Source organism: Lacerta agilis, chromosome 9 (genome assembly GCF_009819535.1).
Source record: "Lacerta agilis isolate rLacAgi1 chromosome 9, rLacAgi1.pri, whole genome shotgun sequence".
Taxonomy (NCBI): domain Eukaryota; kingdom Metazoa; phylum Chordata; class Lepidosauria; order Squamata; family Lacertidae; genus Lacerta; species Lacerta agilis.
Window position 1 is genome coordinate 71569132 of NC_046320.1, and position 20756 is coordinate 71589887.

A 20756-nucleotide genomic window follows, 5' to 3' on the forward strand; every position below is an offset into this window, starting at 1 on the left:
AGGTCATAAAAGAATTAAAGGTGCCAAGTGGAATTCTTTTATTGTGGACTCTGGAGCATCAAAGCATCTTTGCAATGATAGAAGCTTGTTTATTTCTTCCGAAGAGGAAATTGGTAATGTACATTTAGCCAAAAGTCTTGCAGCCGGTTGGTAGGGGTACTGTAAAACTTGACTCTTTAAACATTATGATAGCAAACTGCATTTACTGCCCATCAGTGGATAATTTATTGTCAGTAAGTTGTTTTGCTCGTCAAGGAATAACTGTGTGTTTCACTAAGTCAATGTGTGAGTTTTCCAATGGGAACAAATGTCTATTGTATGCCCGGGAGTCTGAAGGTTTATATAGACTGTATTTTCGCACCTACTCACAACCGCCTGTAAACGGCAGAGCATCACAGTCAAGATAGGGGTTGAAAAATGTAAGACCATATTCTGGATGTGTCCATGAAGCATATAGACTTTTAGGACATCTGAATTTTGCTGATGTAATTAAGACAAAGAGTATTGTTAATGGCCTTAACTTAAAACCATGTAACTCTTTATGCAATGTTTATCCTGTTGCAAGAATAAAATTAAGGTTGCACACAAGGGTAGGTACTCAAACAGGAAGGTAACTGAGCCATTTGAGCATGTACATTGTGATTTAGTCGGACCACTCCCATCATCATTAGCAGGTTCTAAGTACTGGCTTACTCTGATAGACCAGTATAGTAGATATTGTTGGACTTATGCAATTGCTGAGAAGTCACAAGCATTTGAGAAACAAAATAGAAAATTCTTTTCAGTAGCACCTTAGAGACCAACTGCATTTGTTCTTGGTACGAGCTTTCGTGTGCATGCACACTTCTTCAGATACACTGAGACAGAAGTCACCAGATCCTTAAATATAGTGAGGGAGTGGGGAGGGGTATTACTCAGAAGGGTGGTGGGAATGGGTGATCAGCTGATAGGTGTGGAAAACCTGTGGACAACTCTTAACGGCTGCAATTAGTCTTGCAGGGAAAGGCAAGGGGTGAGATGGCTAAAGATAGCTTTGTTATGTATAATGAGATAATGAGATAAGAATCCAATGTCTTTGTTCAGACCAGGTTTCTCCATGGTTCTAAGTTTTGTGATTAGTTGCAATTCAGCCACTTCTCTTTCCAGTCTATTTCTGAAATTTCTTTGTATTAAGACAGCTACTTTGAGATCTTTTATAGAATGTCCTGGGAGATTGAAGTGTTCTCCTACTGGTTTCTCTGTCTTGTGATTCCTGATATCAGATTTATGTCCATTTATCCTTTGGCGTAGGGTTTGGCCTGTTTGTCCAATATAGAGAGCTGAAGGGCTGTAACTGTAACTGGAAGCATTTGAGAAGTACAAAGCTTTTTTGCAGCTGGGTAAAAATGCACTTTAACAAACCTATTAAGAACCTGTTTTCTGACCGGGGCAGGGAATTTGTTTCTGAGGATTTTGAGAATTTCCTGGAAGTGCCGGGGACCATTCATGAGTTATCTTCCTCCGAAGTTCCTGGCAAAATGGGCTTGTTGAAGTTGTGCAGTGTGATTTTCAGGCAGGTGTTAAAACTTATCTGCACGATGCTAATCTGCCCAAAGTTTTTTGGGCTGAAGCACTCCATGCTTTTTGCTATGTCAAGAATGGCAGCTATCATTCTGGTTTAGATGTCACCCCCTATAAGATGTTTAAAAAACATTTACCCTAATCTGAAATACCTACGCATTTGGGGTTCAGATGTCGTTATGCATTATCCCACTAAGCAGAAATTGGGTGAGCGTAGTGTTCAGGAAAAATTAATGGGCTACCAGCAGGGGGTGTACAGAATTTACATACCAGCAACTGGCAAATTTCACATTACCAGAAGCATGATACAAACTGTAAATTGGAATGGAGTTGCTGTTTTCCAAAATACTGGTGGTATAGATAATACTGAGGAGGAAAGGGAAGAAGCAGCAGCAGCAGGGAATAATAGTGATTCTGAATTAATGGAAGAAGATGAAAAGCCTGTTGAGTCTGGTAATTTGTTTGAGGATTTAGTTACAGGCACCCAAGGGGAGGTTAAGTTTTCTTGAGTTTTCTGACCATGAGCTTAGTCTACAGGCATCTCTTCAGTCTGACAATGATTGTTTAAAACCTGAAACTAGTAGTTTACTTAGACTCATTAAGTCTGAAGAGTCTAACTCTCCTTCCGGACTAAGACGTTCAAACAGAAAGAGACAGGAGCCACAATGTTTTGCAGATGAACATTTCAATACTGTGTATGCCAATAAGGCGATTTTTGAGCCAAAAAGCTACAATGATGTTCGGAATTTACCTAAGCACCAAGCTGTGAATTGGTATAAAGCTATGAACTCTGAGATAGCTTCTTTAAAAGAGCAACACTTAGTCTCTTGTACCACAAACCCCAGATATGAGACTTATTGATTCAAAATGGATTTATAACGTTAACATGAATGACAAAAATGAAGTTGTAAGGTACAAGGCTAGATTAGTTGCTAGGAGTTTTCAACAAATTCCAGGCGAAGATTATGATTTGTGTTATTCACCAAGTGTAAAATATGAAACAGTTAAGCTTTTGTTAAAAGATGCATCACAACATGGACATTCTATTTATCATTTGGAAATAAAAACTGCATATTTGTTTGCATATTTAAAAGAACAATTTTTATGTGTGTTCCTGATGGCATAGATGCCGCTGAAGGATTGGTATGCAAATTAAATAAATCCCTTTATGGTCTGCACCACAGTGGAAGAAACTGACACCAAACTTTAGCGAAAGAATTGCTGGTTATTGGTTTTTCGCAAGGAAAGGCAGACAACTGTGTGTTTATTAAGGAAAGGGCAAACTCTGTAACAAAAATGTGTGTGTATGTAGATGACGTGTTAACACAGCTGTCAACTTTTCCCTTTTTAAATGGAAATTCCCTTATTCCGAATAGGATTCCTCGCAAGAAAAGGGAAAAGTTGACAGCTATGCATGTTAATTTCTACAAAGACTAAACAGGAATATGAACAGGTAGTATCACAGTTGCAGAAGAAATTTGATGTGGAATTAGGCATAGCTAAAATTACTTATCCATGCAAATTGAGGAAGGCAAAAATGGATCTTTTCTGTTTCATCAAACTGTAAAAATTGATGATCTTCTCAAAATGTTATGTTTAGAAAATGCAAATAGGAATGAAGCACTTATGGTGTGCTGTTTCACATTTACAGGTGAAGATAAGCCATTTCTTGACAAGGCTTTGTATCCTTCTGCTATAGGCAAGCTAAATTTCATTCAAAGAATCTCGAGACCAGATATAACTTATGCTTTTCACTTTCTAGCAACATTTGTGGAAAAGCCCACTACACAATGTTTCTCTGCTCTTAAGAGGGTTGTAATGTACCTTGAACATACCAAACATTATAGGTTGCTGTTTACGTCAAGTATTGACAAAGGTTTTGAAATTTTCTGCGATGCAAAGTGGAACAAAATAATTACAGGGGTGTGTCTGGTATGGTGTTCTGTTATAACGGGTGTCCATTTGAATGGGAGTCCCAGAAACAAACCATTATTTGTCTCTCCACAACGGAGAGTGAATTATGCGCATGCATTCAGGCCATTTGTGATATAGAATGGGATCTACAAGTACTTGCAGATCCTCAGATGCAAGTAACACTACCAGTAGAAGTTTACCTTGATTCCCAGAGCGTACTCACTATCCTGTGTTCAGAGACCAATACGCAGCGCACTAGAATCTTAAGATTACGTTTACAGTTTGTAAAGAAACTGATTGCTGACAAAATAATTGTATTTCAATATGTTCCAGGGGACAATCAAATTGCGGACATTTTTACTAAAGCACTTCCGAAGGTTACACATGAAAGACATGTACAAAATATTCTTTACATTTTTGTTCCACAATAATGAACCGCAGGGGAAATGTTCAATGGTTTATTTAAATATTAAGGTTCATGTTTCACAAGATATGTAGGCCAGAGTAAATGTCATGACCTAGTTTTACAACTCTGAAGCAAAAAAAAAAAAAAAATCCTTCCAGTAGCACCTTAGAGACCAACTGAGTTTGTTCTTGGTATGAGCTTTCGTGTGCATGCACACTTCTTCAGATACACTGAAACAGAAGTCACCAGACCCTTATATATAGTGAGAGAGTGGGGAGGGGTATTACTCAGAAGGGTGATAGGAGTGGGTGATTAGCTGATAGGTGTGGAAAACCTGTTGAAGCAGTATAGCAGGTGCTATTAAGTTGTGTTGATTAAGCTATGTCAGCAATGTGCCTCTCTCAGTACCCTGGTGAATGGGTGGGTCATACTTACAGATTTAATGTAAAAGGAGTTATTGTAATTAAAGCCAAGCAAAAATATATGTTTGTGTTTCCTCATTGTTTCCTGAATGTGTGGTTTCCCCAGCATGCTTTCTGCAGCGCAATTAATCTGCTAAATACGCAACACCTTCAACTTGGCATCTCTCAAATTCTGCCCCCTCTCTTTTCCCTGTGAATTCCTTGCTGGGTTGAAAGAGGACCTTATTAGAAAATTTCGTCTAAAGTGGATGCCACATGCTGGGCTTCTCTATTTATTTGAAGATCGGAAAAAGTCGTGGTTCGGTGCAAAACAGTTTTGTGAGGAGGAAAAGTCCTGGCTGACATTTGTTGAAAATGCTGGTGAGGAGGTGAGTACAACACCGGGGAAACTTGCTATAATGATCTCTAGCAGGCGAGCAGCCTGATAAGCAACAATGACTCTCCGTCGCTTTTATAAAAGTTTATATACCAAACACACACACACATCCAGAGCATGGTGTTCTGCCTGCTCTCATTAACCTTAGTTGCTCAGTCTGACTCATTGTCCCTTGCCCAACAGGAAGAACGCCAAAATCCCGCCTTTCATCTCCTTCCCTTCCGTTGCTCTCTGATCTTCTCCAGTCTCCTCGTTTGAGGACTGCAGGGCTGGCTCTTCCCCAGAAGACTCAGCATCCAACACTGGCTTATCTGGTGGTTGCATGGCAACACTTTGGCCAACTTCCTACTCTTCCTCTCATTGGGAGCTAACTGATTCTTCCCAGGAATGGAGGGGAGCCAGACAGACAGCTCCCATCTGCAGAGTCAGCCCTTTGCTCACTAAGCTCAATTTATGAGGCTGACTCTTCTGCTGTGCTCTGGGGTTGGGGGCACATTCCTGACACACTCTTGCAATTAATTGATTTTAAGAAGAAGAAGAAGAAGAAGAAGAAGAAGAAGAAGAAGAAGAAGAAGAAGAAGAAGAAGAGTTTGGATTTGATATCCCGCTTTTCACTACCCGAAGGAGTCTCAAAGCGGCTCACATTCTCCTTTCCCTTCCTCCCCCACAACAAACACTCTGTGAGGTGAGTGGGGCTGAGAGACTTCAAAGAAGTGTGACTAGCCCAAGGTCACCCAGCAGCTGCATGTTGAGGAGCGGAGACACGAACCCGGTTCCCCAGATTACGAGACTACCGCTCTTAACCAATACACTACACTGGCTCTTTGGATGCCTATAAAAATTCTCTGGCAGCCTCCACATACTAGTGCATGAACATCTTACTTCCCCCTCTTTCTCCATGAGCAGAAAGATGTCATGGGGCACTCTTGAATGAATCATAGAATCATAGAGTTGGAAGAGACCACAAGAGCCATCCAGTCCAACCCCCTGCCAAGCAGGAAACACCATCAAAGCATTCCTGACAGGCGGCTGTCAAGCCTCCGCTTAAAGACCTCCAAAGAAGGAGACTCCACCACACTCCTTGGCAGCAAATTACATTGCCAAACAGCTCTCACTGTCAGGAAGTTCTTCCTAATGTTTAGGTGGAATCTTCTTTCTTGTAGTTTGAATCCATTGCTCCGTGTCCACTTCTCTGGAGCAGCAGAAAACAACCTTTCTCCCTCCTATATATGACATCCTTTTATATATTTGAACATGGCTATCACATCACCCCTCAACCTTCTCTTCTCCAGGCTAAACATACCCAGCTCCCTAAGCCGTTCCACATAAGGCATCGTTTCCAGGCCTTTGACCATTGTGGTTGCCCTCCTCTGGACACGTTCCAGCTTGTCAGTATCCTTCTTGAACTGTGGTGCCCAGAACTTAACACAGTATTCCAGGTGAGGTCTGGCCAGAGCGGAATACAGTGGTACTATTACTTCCCTTGATCTAGATCAGTGTTTTTCAACCACTGTTCCGCGGCACACTAGTGTGCCGCGAGATGTTGCCTGGTGTGCCGTGGGGAAAATTGAAAAGGTTGCAGGCGCGGATGCCGAAGCGGTGCTCGCAGCCGCCCAAAGGCCGGCTACGCCCAAAGGGCTCCCACTGCATGAGGACGGTCACCGGCTCGTCGCCCTCATCGTTGCCGCGGCCCCACGCGGGCGGCAGCTCCTGTAGGCTGCTGGCAGCGTAGAAGGCCAGCACGGTGCAGCAGGACAGCCCGACCGCCAGCAGACGGCGCTTCAGCCCCGGCACCCCTGGGTAGGAGAAGCCGTGGCACGGCCAGGGCGCACCTCGCGCAAGCCGGCCTCTCAGCCGACACAACAAGCCCGGCTCCGGGGCTCCATCGCGGGCCGCCGTCCCCGCCGCCGGCCGAGGGGATGAAGAAGGTGCCGAGGGCGCATCGTGGTCCTTTGGCGGTGTTTGCCACCACCTCCTGCCCAGCCCCGCCTGCGAGGGGTTGCAGGCCCGCCTTCCCCAGAGGGGGCCGCGGGCTCTCCGGCCTCCTCCAAGCCCTGCTTCTAGCGGGAGGGTGGCCACTCCAAGGATCCGAACTCGACCTGGTTGCTCCTTGTCCCTTTGTTTGTTTGTTTGTTTGTTTGTCTGTCTGTTTGTATATGCAGATTTCCTTGGGACGGGCAGAGATTCAGCCGGGACAGCTTCCCCCTCTGCCAGCACAGCGGGAGAAGGGATGGCATGCACCTGTTGGATTTCTGCCTGCTGTAAGAGGTGGAAGGTGTGAGCCCGCGAAATCGGATGGCTTCTGCTGTGCTGTTGCCCTCTGCCTGCTCGGAGATGCAGTGATTTAGTTGGGAGCTGGAACGGTTTAGTTGGATTTGGAACGGCTTCTGTCTTGCCTACCCAGGAGGGAAATGCCCAAAGCTCTCGCTTTAACAGTGCGCTCCCAAGCATGGCATACTTAGAAGTCAGCCTCTGGTTGAGTTAACCTGCTGCGGTATTGCAACCCGAAGCACGGAGAAGTGCGACGCAAGTTGTGATCACGATGCAAGAATGAATTTTTTAAAATTAAATTTCTGTTTTACATTTTAGAATATTCACCTTAAAATGTCAGTGACTTCAGTTCCTCTCTTTCTGTGGTTCATTTTGCACAACATAAATCCCTGCATATTTTATATAAACTTACTAAACCATTCAGCTTTCCATTATTACATCAGTAAAAACTTATTTACACGGTTGAATTTATCTTAATTTAAGAGAATTACTTTATATATAGTCAATATAGGCACAGAGTTAATTTTTTTAACATTTTCTAATGGTGGTGTGCCTCGTGATTTTTTTCATGAAACAAGTGTGCCTTTGCCCAAAAAAGGTTGAAAAACACTGATCTAGATGCTATACTGCTATTGATGCAGCCCAGAATTGCATTGGCTTTTTTAGCTGCTGCATCACACTGTTGACTCATGTCAAGTTGATGGTCTACCAAGACTCCTAGATCCTTTTCACATGTACTGCTCTCAAGCCAGGTGTCACCCATCCTGTATTTGTGCCTTTCTTTCTTCTTCTTCTTTTTTTTGCCCAAGTGTAGTACTTTACATTTCTCCTTGTTAAAATTCATCTTGTTTGCTTTGGCCCAGTTCTCTAATCTGTTAAGTTCATTTTGAAGTGTGATCCTGTTCTCTGGGGTATTAGCCACCCCTCCCAATTTGGTGTCATCTGCAAACTTGATCAGGATACCCTCAAGCCCATCATCCAAGTCATTGATAAAGATGTTGAATAAGACTGGGCCCAAGACAGAAAGAACTCTGTGGCACCCCACTAGTCACTTCTCTCCAGGATGAAGAGGAGCCATTGATGAGTACCCTTTTGGTTCGGTCAGTCGGCCAGTTACAAATCCACTGAAAGGTAGCATTGTCTAGCCCGCATTTTACCAGCTTCTTTACAAGAATGTCATGGGGCACCTTGTCAAAGGCCTTGCTGAAATCAAGATAGGCTATATCCACAGCGTTCCCTTCATCTACCAGGCTTGTAATTCTGTCAAAAAATGAGATCAGATTGGTCTGACATGACTTATTTTTCAGAATGAATTGTAATCTAGTGAAGGGAGAGTACTGGAGGCTTGTTTTGCTTTTTTTCTAGCAGGGGAGGTAATTCAGATTCTAGGCTGACTGATTTTCCTTCTGTTCCTCCTCTAGCTGAGTTTTTACTGTTGCCATGTTTTTAGCAAGTTGTGTGGGGCTTTTAAACTGAGCTTTAGTATTCTAGAACTCAGGGGCTGTCCTTCTGGGCTGTGAAGCAACGGTTCCTAAATTGAAACCCATGTCAGACTGACTTTTGCCCTTGGGTTAGGGTTTGCCAATCCTTGATTTAGTTGCAAGGTGTAGGAGGCAGAGCCCATCTCTGTGGTGCAACTTCCTGCTGTCAATTCACATTTCACTCCTGTTGAACACCTGGAGGAGCCTCTTGTCTTCCAGAGAAGATACATTGTGTGGAAATTATTTGAAAGGGGGTTCTGGTTCCTCATTTCTAGGAAAGACTCTGGTTGTGCTTTCTGCAGGAGTTTCTAGAAAAAGAAACAGAATTTGCACATGAAGATTCCTGGATTGGACTCCGTCATGAGAATGGAAATTGGAAATGGCATCATGGCCCAAATGTAGTAAAAACGTAAGCGTGAACAAAATTGCTTTACATTTTGTATTGTAGAAACGTTGGGAATTCACGGGTGACAGATTAATAATAGGTATGATGGAGAAGCAAGTTCACTATACAGTATTCAGAGTCAGTGGACCTCAGTTTATCTGACTCTTTCAACAACAAAAAAAACCACCACTTTTTTCAGATGGAGCCAGGATGAATAAGCTGTTTTGAAAATGTTGGGGTTGAAATATAGGATTGTAAAATTCTTAAATAAGCAGATGGACTTGACTGCAGTTTCCTGAGCATAGCATTGTGTATTCCAAGCAATTCACTCAGTTTTATGCAATTTTGTGTGAGAAATAACTTGCAGCAGGAAACAATAGAGAGGGAAACTACCCTCCATAATACTTTTTTTCCTGCTGGACAAAATCTGAAAAATAAAAACAATGCACTATAAGAGTAGCTGGCAATCCTGAGGTAGAAAGCCAGAGTGAGACAGAACTGAGCTGAATATCTCATTAATGCTAGAAAAAAAGTAGACATCCAGCGTGAATTCATTAGTTTCAGTTGATGGATTTCTGACTTCTGCCTTTTGCTTTCAGTTATTGGATGCATGGTCAGCCTGACAAAATAAAGGAAGAAGCCTGTGTCATATTAAAATCACATTGTTCCAGAGCAACTAAATGTTGGGAAAACATTCCCTGTAATGTAGAAAAACGGTGGATATGTAAGAAGATGCCTGATAGAAGATGGTATACGTTAAACCCTTGATAAAACTGGATTCTGTGATCTCTATGCTAAAAGCAATGGATCAATCCCTCCTTTAAAAAATCAGCAATCCAGGTAATGGAACTGGGGCATGGAAGAGCTCAACTCTCTGCCATCAACAACTGAAAGCACCTTAGCAGTCCTGTTTCCTCAAGACTGGAAAAAGAGACCTTAATTTGCGACCTCAAAGATTTGAACCTCCAAGAAAATGAAGTGTGGGAGAGTTCTGTCAAAACCAGCTTCTGTATTTCCAATAAATTAATTTAGTATAATCGTTGCTTTGTCTTCTCCTTGCACAAGGCACCACTTCAAGTCAAGGATCTCTGCTCTGAAGATATTCAGATCATCTTCAAATCTGTGGTGAAGTGGGTTGGCTGGGATAGTCAGTTCTGTTCAGTGGCGCTAATTCCCAGGGAAATGGGTAAAGTGTAGCAGCCTTGGTGATTTCTCAACCAACAGCTGCCTTCTGTCAGAGTTCCTGGAGTAGACCATTGGCTGTGTTTTTTGCTTTCTGAGGTTCATATGTTTTATCTTTCTGTGTTCCTTCCTTCCTTATTCCAAACCAGCCCTTTCCTAAAATTATGGTAACTCTCTTGAATGCCATACTTTTTCCTTCTCTCTTGTTGTGTTTTTTTGGGGGGGTTTATCTATTATGTAGTGTTCATTATTATGTCTGTTTAGGAGTTTATGATATTTGGTTGGCCTTGCTAGGAAAGCCAAACACTGTAGTCACCAGAGTTTCATGGAATCATGGAATCACAGGATTGTAGGGTTCAAAGGTACCCCAAGGGTCAACTAGTCCAATCCCCTGCTATGCAAGAATCTCAACTAAAGCATCAAAAACAGACTGTCCACTACCTCCCAAGGGAGACGGTTCCACTGTTGAACAGCTCTTACTGCCAGAAAGTTCTTCCTTATGATTAGTTAGAATCTCCTTTCCTGTAACTTGAAGTCATTGGTTTGAGTCCTACCCGCCAGAGCAGGAGAAAACAAGCTTGCTCCACCTTGAGATATTTGAAGATGGCTATCATATCTGCTCTCATTCTCATCTTTTCCAGGCTAAACATACCCAGCTCCTTCAACCACTCCTCATAAAGCTTGGTTTCCAGACCCTTGGTCATCTTGGTCACTCTCCTCTGCACACCTTCCAGCTTGTCAATATCTATCTTAAATTGGCACAGTCCTCCAGGTGGAATCTGACCAAGGCAGAACAGAGCGGGACTATAACTTCCCTTGATCTGGATACTATACTTCTGTTGATGCAGCCTAAAATACCATTCACTTTTTTTTTTTTTTTTTGCTGCTGGATCACCCTGTTGACACATGTTCAGCTTGTGATCCACCAAACCCCCTTTTCACATATACCACTAGTTAGCCAGATGTCCCCCATCTTATATTTATGTAGCTGGTTCTTCCTGCATAAGTGCAGAACCTTACATTTGTCCCTATCTTGTGCCACAGCCCTTATCCAGCCAAGCCTCTCATGACCTGCCATGATCTTTTCCTGGGGAACAGAATGTGGATAGGGTTGCTGGTTTGGTGGAGACCAACCATCACTTCAGATTGTGTTGTCCAAAACCACAGACTTTTTGGAAGGAAGTTGCCATCGTAAAGTTGCCACAATAGCTGCCACTAGTTGGATGAACCGCTAGATCTTTCACAGAGCCATAACTACACTTGCCTCTCTCCAGGGAAGGTTAGTCAAGACAGGAGTGTGCCAGGTTGGTGCCACCACTGGAAGGTCCCTCAAGTGACTTCAAGCAGTGGTCTCCAACAACTCACCCGCCCATCGTTCCTGAAGGAAGTGCCCCAACACATGTTCTCAGTTGAATTTACACACAGCCCTTTGCACCAAAGTTTTCCAATGCTTTGGAACTCAAATGGTCTTCAGGAATGGATTACTTTCGAGAACCGAGGTACCACTGTAGTTAAGAATTTTAAAACTGGGAATGTATAGCGTAGGTCTGAAGCACAAGATGTAACACATATGCTAGTTAGGGAAAGCGGTGGATGGCATAGAGATGTGGTGAAGGAAGCATCCACAATGCATCCACAGCATACCACAATGAATGGGATCTCCAGCTGCTGACATAAAATCCAGGTATCAATAGGATAAAGACCAACCCCAGTTCAAGATTAAATGTTAACCTCACACTCTTACAAAAACTAAATCAAAATGAAAGACGCTTAACTTGTGGCTGGGGGGGGGGAGGTCACTCCTCTACCCTGGGTACAAAAAGACCACATGCCCAGTGGGCGGAAGATGACTTGTTGCTAGCAGAATGTGCTATGCAAATAATATCATATAACTTTTGTCTTTTGGATCCATTATATTTTGTACCTCACTTTTCCAAATAGAAGGCTAAAAAGCATTCAAAATTAAATTATGCTTTTAAATTTCAATTGCTTGCCTGTAGCTGACATAGTGGGTGGAACTCTGCTGGACCTGAATAAATATTTAATGCCTAGGGTTAAGCAGGAAACTGTGAGATAACAGTCCATGTTCCAAATTTAGTCTCAGAAGAAGAAAAATCCAACAGTTTGAGGAGTGGGGGAGCTCATCCACTTAATTGAAGAAGTTCCCCAGGAGTCATGAAGCCCTGGGGTTAAAGGGAACAGAACGTGCTTGTCCTTTGCAACGTTCTAAAGATACTCTTGAATGTCACTTTTGCGCATGAGAGTACCATGGAAGTGGAGTAAGCAATAAGTAAACTAGATATTTTCCTGGACTTCTGCTATATGTGGAATGCTGATTGGCTGCCCGCCAGTCCCAATCAGGGAGCAGCAGAAGCTGAATGGGAACTCTGGAATGTTCTGCATCAAAGCGGAAGGTGGTTGGAGCCGTTGAAGGAAGGAACATCTGCAGGAAGAAGCTGAGGCAGAGAGAAGATCAAGGACTCAGTAAGGCACCATGGTATCCAAAAGAGGGAAAGGGGATAAGTCGTTTGTAGTCAGCTGCCTTTTTCTAAGGCCATTGATTGTCTTGCCCCATGCGCCGTTTAGCCCAACTGGCAACAGCTGTCTAGGATCTCTGGAAAAGAGAGGTCTCTCTAAGGCTTCCCACTGGAGATCCTTCTGATGGGAAATGCTGTGGATTGAACTGGGGCCTTTTGCATGAAGTATGTCACTAAGCTAGAATTCAGAAGGCCCCAGCTGCCCTCTTACAGTGGGAGAAAAGCAGTCTGCTTCTCTCCCACCGTATTTCCTGGGAACAGGAGATTCCATGTCTATAAATGAAGTGAGGACAGGATGCCAGAGAGCTTCTCATGTCTACTCCCTTGTATAATGAAGAGCTTGATATGACTGCTCTGTAAATGGTAGGTTTGTCTCAAGATATTATTTTAACAGCCTGCGCCATTAAATGGTCACTCCAGAAGAACTCCAGGATGAGACACCACTCAAAATGAGGAGATAAGATGGCAGCTAAGTATAAGGTCCTGTCGACAAAAAGAGGTGAGCTTCTGCAGACTGCTACTCGGATTTGGTTTTTGACCACTAAATTCTTTCATAGAAGTTGTGCTAACTGTCTGCTCCTTTATATGGTTCTGAACACAGGATGACATAAGGCACCAATCCAAATGAGCAGTTAAAATGGCGGGAGGCCTGACATTCACAGAACGTAAGTTGTTTCTACTGAGCGTTCCTTTCTGCAGAATTTGGGGGTGATATCTCAAGTGACACAAAAATGGAACCTGGTATCTAAATGGTGATGGGGACCGCCTCCCCCTCCCTGGGAATATATGTACCAAGTTTGGCAACAATATTTCAAGAAATGGCAAAACGTGTTTGTTTGTGTGTGTGTGTGTGTAAACAGGCTCACTCATGCCAAGGTCACATTTCAGTTTCCCATGTTGATTCAAAATGGTGCTTGGCATCCAAAAGTCAACAAAATCTGCCCCCACCTCAAGAACTCTCATGCCAAGTTTGGTGATGGTGTATCAAGAGGCATCCAAACAGAAAGAGAGCAGATGGATGGGCAGACAAACCACTGTTCAAAATATACAGTAGTTTAATCCACTGCATGATGAATAAACTCCATCTTTCCACAAATTTAGTTTTCAATTGCCTTCCTTCTCTAATTCTGCTAAAATTTGATAATGTAACTGCCCTAGAGGTTGGAACATTACTTAATTATTCTCCAGAATATGCTACCTCATATCTTTATTGAGGTTTGGGTTTGAAACCATAATCTACCATCAAAACTTGCTTGAGACAATTCATCCCACAAAAACACCCTACTAACCAGATCAAAAAAAGACTACAACAAGCATTTCTTTACTTTGACATTCTAAGGCAGTGTTTTTCAACCACTGTTCCGCAGCACACTAGTGTGCCGCGAGATGTTGCCTGGTGTGCCATGCGGAAAATTGAAAAGGTTGCAGGCGCGGATGCCGAAGCGGCGCTTGCAGCCGCCCAAAGGCCGGCTACGCCCAAAGGGCTCCCACTGCATGAGGACGGTCACCGGCTCGTCACCCTCATCGTTGCCGCGGCCCCACGCGGGCGGCAGCTCCTGTAGGCTGCTGGCAGCGTAGAAGGCCAGCACGGTGCAGCAGGACAGCCCGACCGCCAGCAGACGTCGCTTCAGCCCCGGCACCCCTGGGTAGGAGAAGCCGTGGCACGGCCAGGGCGCACCTCGCGCAAGCCGGCCTCTCAGCCGACACAACAAGCCCGGCTCCGGGGCTCCATCGCGGGCCGCCGTCCCCGCCGCCAGCCGAGGGGATGAAGAAGGTGCCGAGGGCGCATCGTGGTCCTTTGGCGGCGTTTGCCACCGCCTCCTGCCCAGCCCCGCCTGCGAGGGGTTGCAGGCCCGCCTTCCCCAGAGGGGGCCGCGGGCTCTCCGGCCTCCTCCAAGCCCTGCTTCTAGCGGGAGGGTGGCCACTCCAAGGATCCGAACTCCTTGGAGAGCCGCCGGACACGACCTGGTTGCTCCTTGTCCCTTTGTTTGTTTGTTTGTCTGTCTGTTTGTATATGCCGATTTCCTTGGGACGGGCAGAGATTCAGCCGGGACAGCTTCCCCCTCTGCCAGCACAGCGGGAGAAGGGATGGCATGCACCTGTTGGATTTCTGCCTGCTGTAAGAGGTGGAAGGTGTGAGCCCGCGAAATCGGATGGCTTCTGCTGTGCTGTTGCCCTCTGCCTGCTCGGAGATGCAGTGATTTAGTTGGGAGCTGGAACGGTTTAGTTGGAGTTGGAACGGCTTCTGTCTTGCCTACCCAGGAGGGAAATGCCCAAAGCTCTCGCTTTAACAGTGCGCTCCCAAGCATGGCATACTTAGAAGTCAGCCTCTGGTTGAGTTAACCTGCTGCGGTATTGCAACCCGAAGCACGGAGAAGTGCGACGCAAGTTGTGATCACGATGCAAGAATGAATTTTTTAAAATTAAATTTCTGTTTTACATTTTAGAATATTCACCTTAAAATGTCAGTGACTTCAGTTCCTCTCTTTCTGTGGTTCATTTTGCACAACATAAATCCCTGCATATTTTATATAAACTTACTAAACCATTCAGCTTTCCATTATTACATCAGTAAAAACTTATTTACACGGTTGAATTTATCTTAATTTAAGAGAATTACTTTATATATAGTCAATATAGGCACAGAGTTAATTTTTTTAACATTTTCTAATGGTGGTGTGCCTCGTGATTTTTTTCATGAAACAAGTGTGCCTTTGCCCAAAAAAGGTTGAAAAACACTGTTCTAAGGAATCTAGATTCAGGTAAGGTAGCTGTGTTGATGTGATGCAGTTGAAATATATATGTCCAGTAGCACCTTAGAGACCAGCTAAGTTTCTTCTGTGTATAGCTTTGTGTGTGTGTATCTGAAGAAGTGTGCATGCACACGAAAGCTTATACCCATACCACAAACTTAGTTGGTCTCTAAGGTGCTACTGGACAACACACACACACACACACACACACACACACACACACATACTTGGGAATCAATTGAGTAATTACAAAACAATTATCAACTGATTAATTTCCTTCTTGAAACTCTACTTCAGGGCCAATCAGGGGCATAGCAAGGGGGGTGTAGGGGGTGATAAATTATCAAAGAACAATTACTGCCCTACTAGGGCGGTTCATAAAAAAACTTCTTTAAAAAATGCCTGCTCCAAAGGTTTTATCTCACTATACAAGGGATTATATAGCTATATATGAAATTTCATGCATATTGGTTAATATCTTGACCCTCCTCTACCAAAATAGCTGTTCAGTTGGCTGTTTTCCTATGTTTTGAAGGCTGAAATTTCAGTTCAGTGGAGCACTTACTGTTCCCAACCCTAACCCTGTGGAAAGCCATCAAATTAGACTTTAATTTGATTCTGAGATGTTCTTAGGAGGTAATTTAATTATTGTTTGATTTTATAACAATGTTATGTATCTGATGTTAGCCACCCTGAGCCCGACTTCGGCCAGGGAGGGCGGGATATAAATAAAAGTTGTTGTTGTTGTTGTTATTATTACTTGTTATTATTACTTTGTAAGAAAATATGAAATAACGTAAAACCATTTTTGCAGGGGGGGGGAAATCATTGGGGGGTGATGTCAAGAAATTTTCTGCACCGGGTACCACCTGACCTTCCTATGCCTCTGGGGCCAATATATTTGCTTCCTTGACAACGGGTTTTGTGCATACAATTTGCTTGCTGCTAACAATAGGGAAATTGGTCTATAGATGGTTGGGTAAGCCTTGTTACCTTTCATAAATATGGGAAACACAAGTATACCCCAGGAGGAGGGGGGGAACGATTTATTTGTGCCCCAACCATCTGACTTGATTGCCCCAGCCACTGGCAGGTCTCATTTATTGCTGTAAATATGGTGAGATAGTACTTTAGAACTGGAGGGATAAATCCTTTCCTGAACTAGTTTGACTTGAGGTTGTTTTAAACTGAATTGAAAGCTAAAACTAGTAACTCAGACAGAGTTACTCCTAGCTTAAATGCATCACTTTTGAACCTGACATTAAAACTTGCACTGAGTTTGAGCTGAAAACAGTCTTTATCTGCCAGAAAATAATAACCAAAACTAGTGAGAGAGCTTCAGAGCAGAGAGTTGAAAACCAAAAGGGCCCTCCCTGGTTCTCACCATCAACCCCACCTCTGATGGTGGGAGGATCTGGAGAATGACCTCAGTGGGTGATCTGTGAAATAAAGTGGTTTTAGGGTACCCAAGTTGCATGAATTTATTGAATTTTAATTTCTGGTCCTTCTTACCCCACACATCACAGAGATTTCTCAGGACAGGTTACAACATTAAATTAGATAAAGTAAAAGCACAGAGTTAGGGCTGTATACAATGCTGCAGTGTCACGGGTGCAATGGACTTCTGTATGGACAAGGAAGCCTGCTCTCCTGTCCCCTTCAGCCCAGCCCAGCCCACCACATGCCCTCAATATCCCCACTGGAAAAAAGCCAAAGATTTTCCAACATAAAACCTAATATTCCCCACCAATACCCAGAAAATGCCTAATATTCCCACCAGTGTATCTGGAAAACAAACAGATATTAAACAGGTGCCCAAATGGCAAGTGTGGATGCATTATATACTTCCAGAGGTAGGACATTTCACAATCAGGGTGCTACCACACAAAAGGCTCTTTTCTGTCATGGCACCTAAATGGATTGCCACTGACAGTGGGACAATGAGACAATCCACTCCTACCTCCAAGATCTAGGGACGTGAGCAGGTTGTACAAGACAATGTGTCCCTCAGATCCTTGGGGCCCAAGTCAGTGAGGACTTCCAAGGTCAGGCTTCCTCAAATTACTGCAATTTGCTAAGGTCATTCTGAATCCCAATTCTGTCTTCCTTGGCATTAGCTACCCCTCCCAGTTTGGTTTCATCTGCCAATTTGATGAGCATCTCCTCAATTCCTTCATCCAAGTTGTTTATAAAGTTGTTGAAGAACAACGGGCCCAGGACAGAACCCTGTGGTACCCCCTTGTCACTTTTCACCAGGATGACAAGGAACCATTTGTGAGCACTATTTTGGTTCAGTCAGTCGACCAGTTACAATTCCACCTAACAGTTACCTCATTCAACCCACACTTTACCAGTTTCCTCACAAGTGTATCATAGGGAACTTTGTCAAAAGCTCTACTGTAGTTACAAGTAGGTAGCCATGTTGGACTGCCATAGTTGAAACAAAATTTTAAAAAATTCCTTCCGTAGCACCTTAGAGACCAAGTTTGTTATTGGTATTAGCTTTTGTGTGCATGCACACTTCTTCAGGGGTTTTTTAAATTTTGTTTTGTCAAAAGCCTTACTGAAATCAAGATACACTATGTTCACATCATTCCCCTGATCCACCAAGCTTGTTACTCCATAAAAAGAAAAGAAAAGATATGAGATTTGTCTGGCAGAGTAGAGCAGAAAATTGAATTCCAACAGGATCATCACTCCCTAGGATTTTGCTCCTGAGCTACAAGTTTTTCAGAGATTTACCCTACTGGGATTTAGCTGCTAGCACACAATGGCTTTTTTGTCCCATTGTTGCAAGTTGTTCTAGTAAATTACATACTATGTGACCCAACACCACAATGCAGCTTCAAGAACCAGTGTGGCTTCCAGATCCAATGCGGCTTCCAGATCCAATGTGGCTTCTAGATCCAATGTCTCTTCCAGATCCAATGTGGCTTCTAGATCCAATGTCTCTTCCAGATCTAATGTGGCATCCAGGACAATATTAAAACGGAGACGAAAACCACCTCCCACAAAGGGTATGTATGCAGCACACATAGAACTGGTTCATAGCCTAGACAAGGAACACACTGGAAAGGAAAGTTGGGAGAGCAACAGGAGGCATCTGTGACCAGTCGTGGTGGGGAGGGCTAGAGAAAAGCCAGCAGTGCGCTATCACTCCAACAGGCTCATTTAGCCGACAAACTAGTGCTATGCCAGCCTCAGGCTATGTTCTCCCCTGATCCACCATGTGGTAAGAATTGACCACTGCTCCTTGCCCAGGTGAGGCAACAACAAACCTTTAAATAAACATGCAACAAAGAGAATATCAAGGCAAGCTTCCTGTAAGGGCCTAGTTTATTAAAGCTATTTCGCAATAGGACAGCCTTCGCTCTGCTGGGAGAGGCGCAGGAGAAGTGTGCCCAGTTGATCCTCATTGATCACTACCATCAACTATGGTATTCTTCCGGAGGGACTGACTGAGCTGGGATTGGGTGACACTGCTATGCCAGTGGTTCTAAGTCCTGCTTGGATGACTGTGCTTGGGGAGTTCTGTTCAGCACCATGGAGCCTTCAACGCAGGGTTCCTCAAAGTTCGATTTTATCCCCCATGCGGAGTAGGGTCACCCAGACTTTTGGAGTGTGTTGTAAGAAATGCTGATGACACACAGCTCTATCTCCCCTTTACACTTGCAGGAATGGCAGCTGACATACTAGAGAGATGCCTGGCCTCAGTAATGGACTGGATGAGAGCCAATAAACGGAAGTTTAATCCAGACAAGACTGAGGTGCAGTCAGTGGGTGGTTCCCTAGACAAGATGGGTGGGATATGGCCTGTTCTGGATGGGGTCAGACTCCCTCTGAAGGAGCAGCTATGTAGTTTGAGGGTACTTCTGGATCCATTACTGTCACTTGAAAGGAAAAAGCAAAAAAGTTGTCCATGATACTTAAAGCAGATTTTCTTTCTTTCTTTTTCTCCATCAAGGAAAACTCGCTGCTGTTTTGCATCAGATAGAAGAGTTCTTTGTCTCTTCCATTGGGACATTTATCGCAGTGATGATGTGCCTGGTCCTGTTTTTTGCTGCAGTTGGAGCGGTTAGTCTGTGTAAGTTTAGGCTGTGTAGGCCTTTAATGTTATCCTGTTTGGCTTTACATCAGTAGGAAGAACACTTTCAAAAGTGTCTCCTTAATCCAAGCACAGCTAAGCCCTTTTACCTCCCATTGATTCCAGTGTGCAAGGTAAGGATGTGGCTAAATCTCACCCATTCAAATGAATGTCTGTTTCTTAGAATCATAGAATCATAGAGTTGGAAGAGACCACAAGGGCCATCTAGTCCAACCCTTGCTCCTCTTGCTCCTCAGTAACTGCTTAGCTGCTCCAGAGACTTCAAAGGCCAACATTATGAAGCAACCTGTGCAGCCACCTGTCCTACACTGCAACTCCATTCCACTTTCCTCTTAGAAAAACGGGTGCACAGTCTGCTTCACTGAGTGGTCGGAACAGCTAAATTCAAACAAAAGAGGTCTTCAAGTCATCTAGGAAGCCATCCTCCCTCTCTGACCTTCTCCCTAGCCCTAGATGAGTAGAAGAAAGTTGTCAAAGGACAGGGAAATCATATTGATTTCTGAGCGAAATCAGATGTTTGTGTGTGCCACATTTTAAAAGTCTAATCCCTTCATGTGTTACTTATCCATTTGTGGGTTCAATTTAAGGTTCTGGTGTTTTGAGACTACAATTCCCACCACCCCTGACCACTGGTCCTGATAGCTAGGCATCATGGGAGTTGTAGGCCAAAAACATCTGGAAGAAGCCTAACCTAGAAAGTCTTCACTGACTTATGCCCCAAGTGTCTGAAGGACATATTGTCTTGTACAACCTGCTCAGGTCCTGAAATCTTGGAGGTAGGAGTGGATTGTCTCATTATCCCACTGTCAGTGGCAATCCATTAGGTGGCAAGACAGAAAAGAGACTTCTGTGTGGTAGCACCCTGATTGTGAAATGTCCTACCTCTGGAATTATATAACGCATCAACACTTGCCATTTTGGCACCTGGTTAGTATCTGTTTGTTCTCCAGGTATACTGGTGGGAATATTAGGCGTTTTCCGGGTACTGGTTGGGAATATTAGGTTTTCTGTTTCCAGTGAGAATTTTGAGAGCACATGGTGGGCTGGGCTGAAGGGGACAGAAGAGAAGACTTCCTTGTCCATACAGAAATCCATTGCACCAGTGGCACTGCGGCACTGGATACAGCCCTAACTCTGTGCTTTTACTTGATCTCGTTTATTTTATGTTATAAAATGTTGTAACCTGTCCTGAGAATTCTCTGTGATGGGTGGGGTAAGAAGGACCAGATATTAAAATTCAATAAATTCAGGCACCTTGGTTAGCCTAAAACAACTTTATTTCACAGATCACCCACTGAGGTCATTCTCCAGATCCTCCCACCATCAGAAGTGGGGTTGGTGGTGAGAACCAGGGAGGGCCCTTT

General features: G+C 43.8%; 2 long non-coding RNA genes across 2 annotated transcripts; both read left to right on the top strand.

The window, feature by feature from the left end:
- The first annotated feature begins 8693 nt into the window (after positions 1 to 8693).
- On the top strand, positions 8694 to 9557 carry LOC117053290. The gene is made up of 2 exons (XR_004427377.1): positions 8694 to 8839; positions 9415 to 9557. It is a non-coding gene; the product is annotated as an uncharacterized LOC117053290 (long non-coding RNA).
- Positions 9558 to 12948: 3391 nt separating this feature from the next.
- On the top strand, positions 12949 to 18319 carry LOC117053412. Its single transcript, XR_004427388.1, has 3 exons — positions 12949 to 13033; positions 13136 to 13199; positions 18131 to 18319. It is a non-coding gene; the product is annotated as an uncharacterized LOC117053412 (long non-coding RNA).
- The last annotated feature ends 2437 nt before the right edge of the window (positions 18320 to 20756 follow it).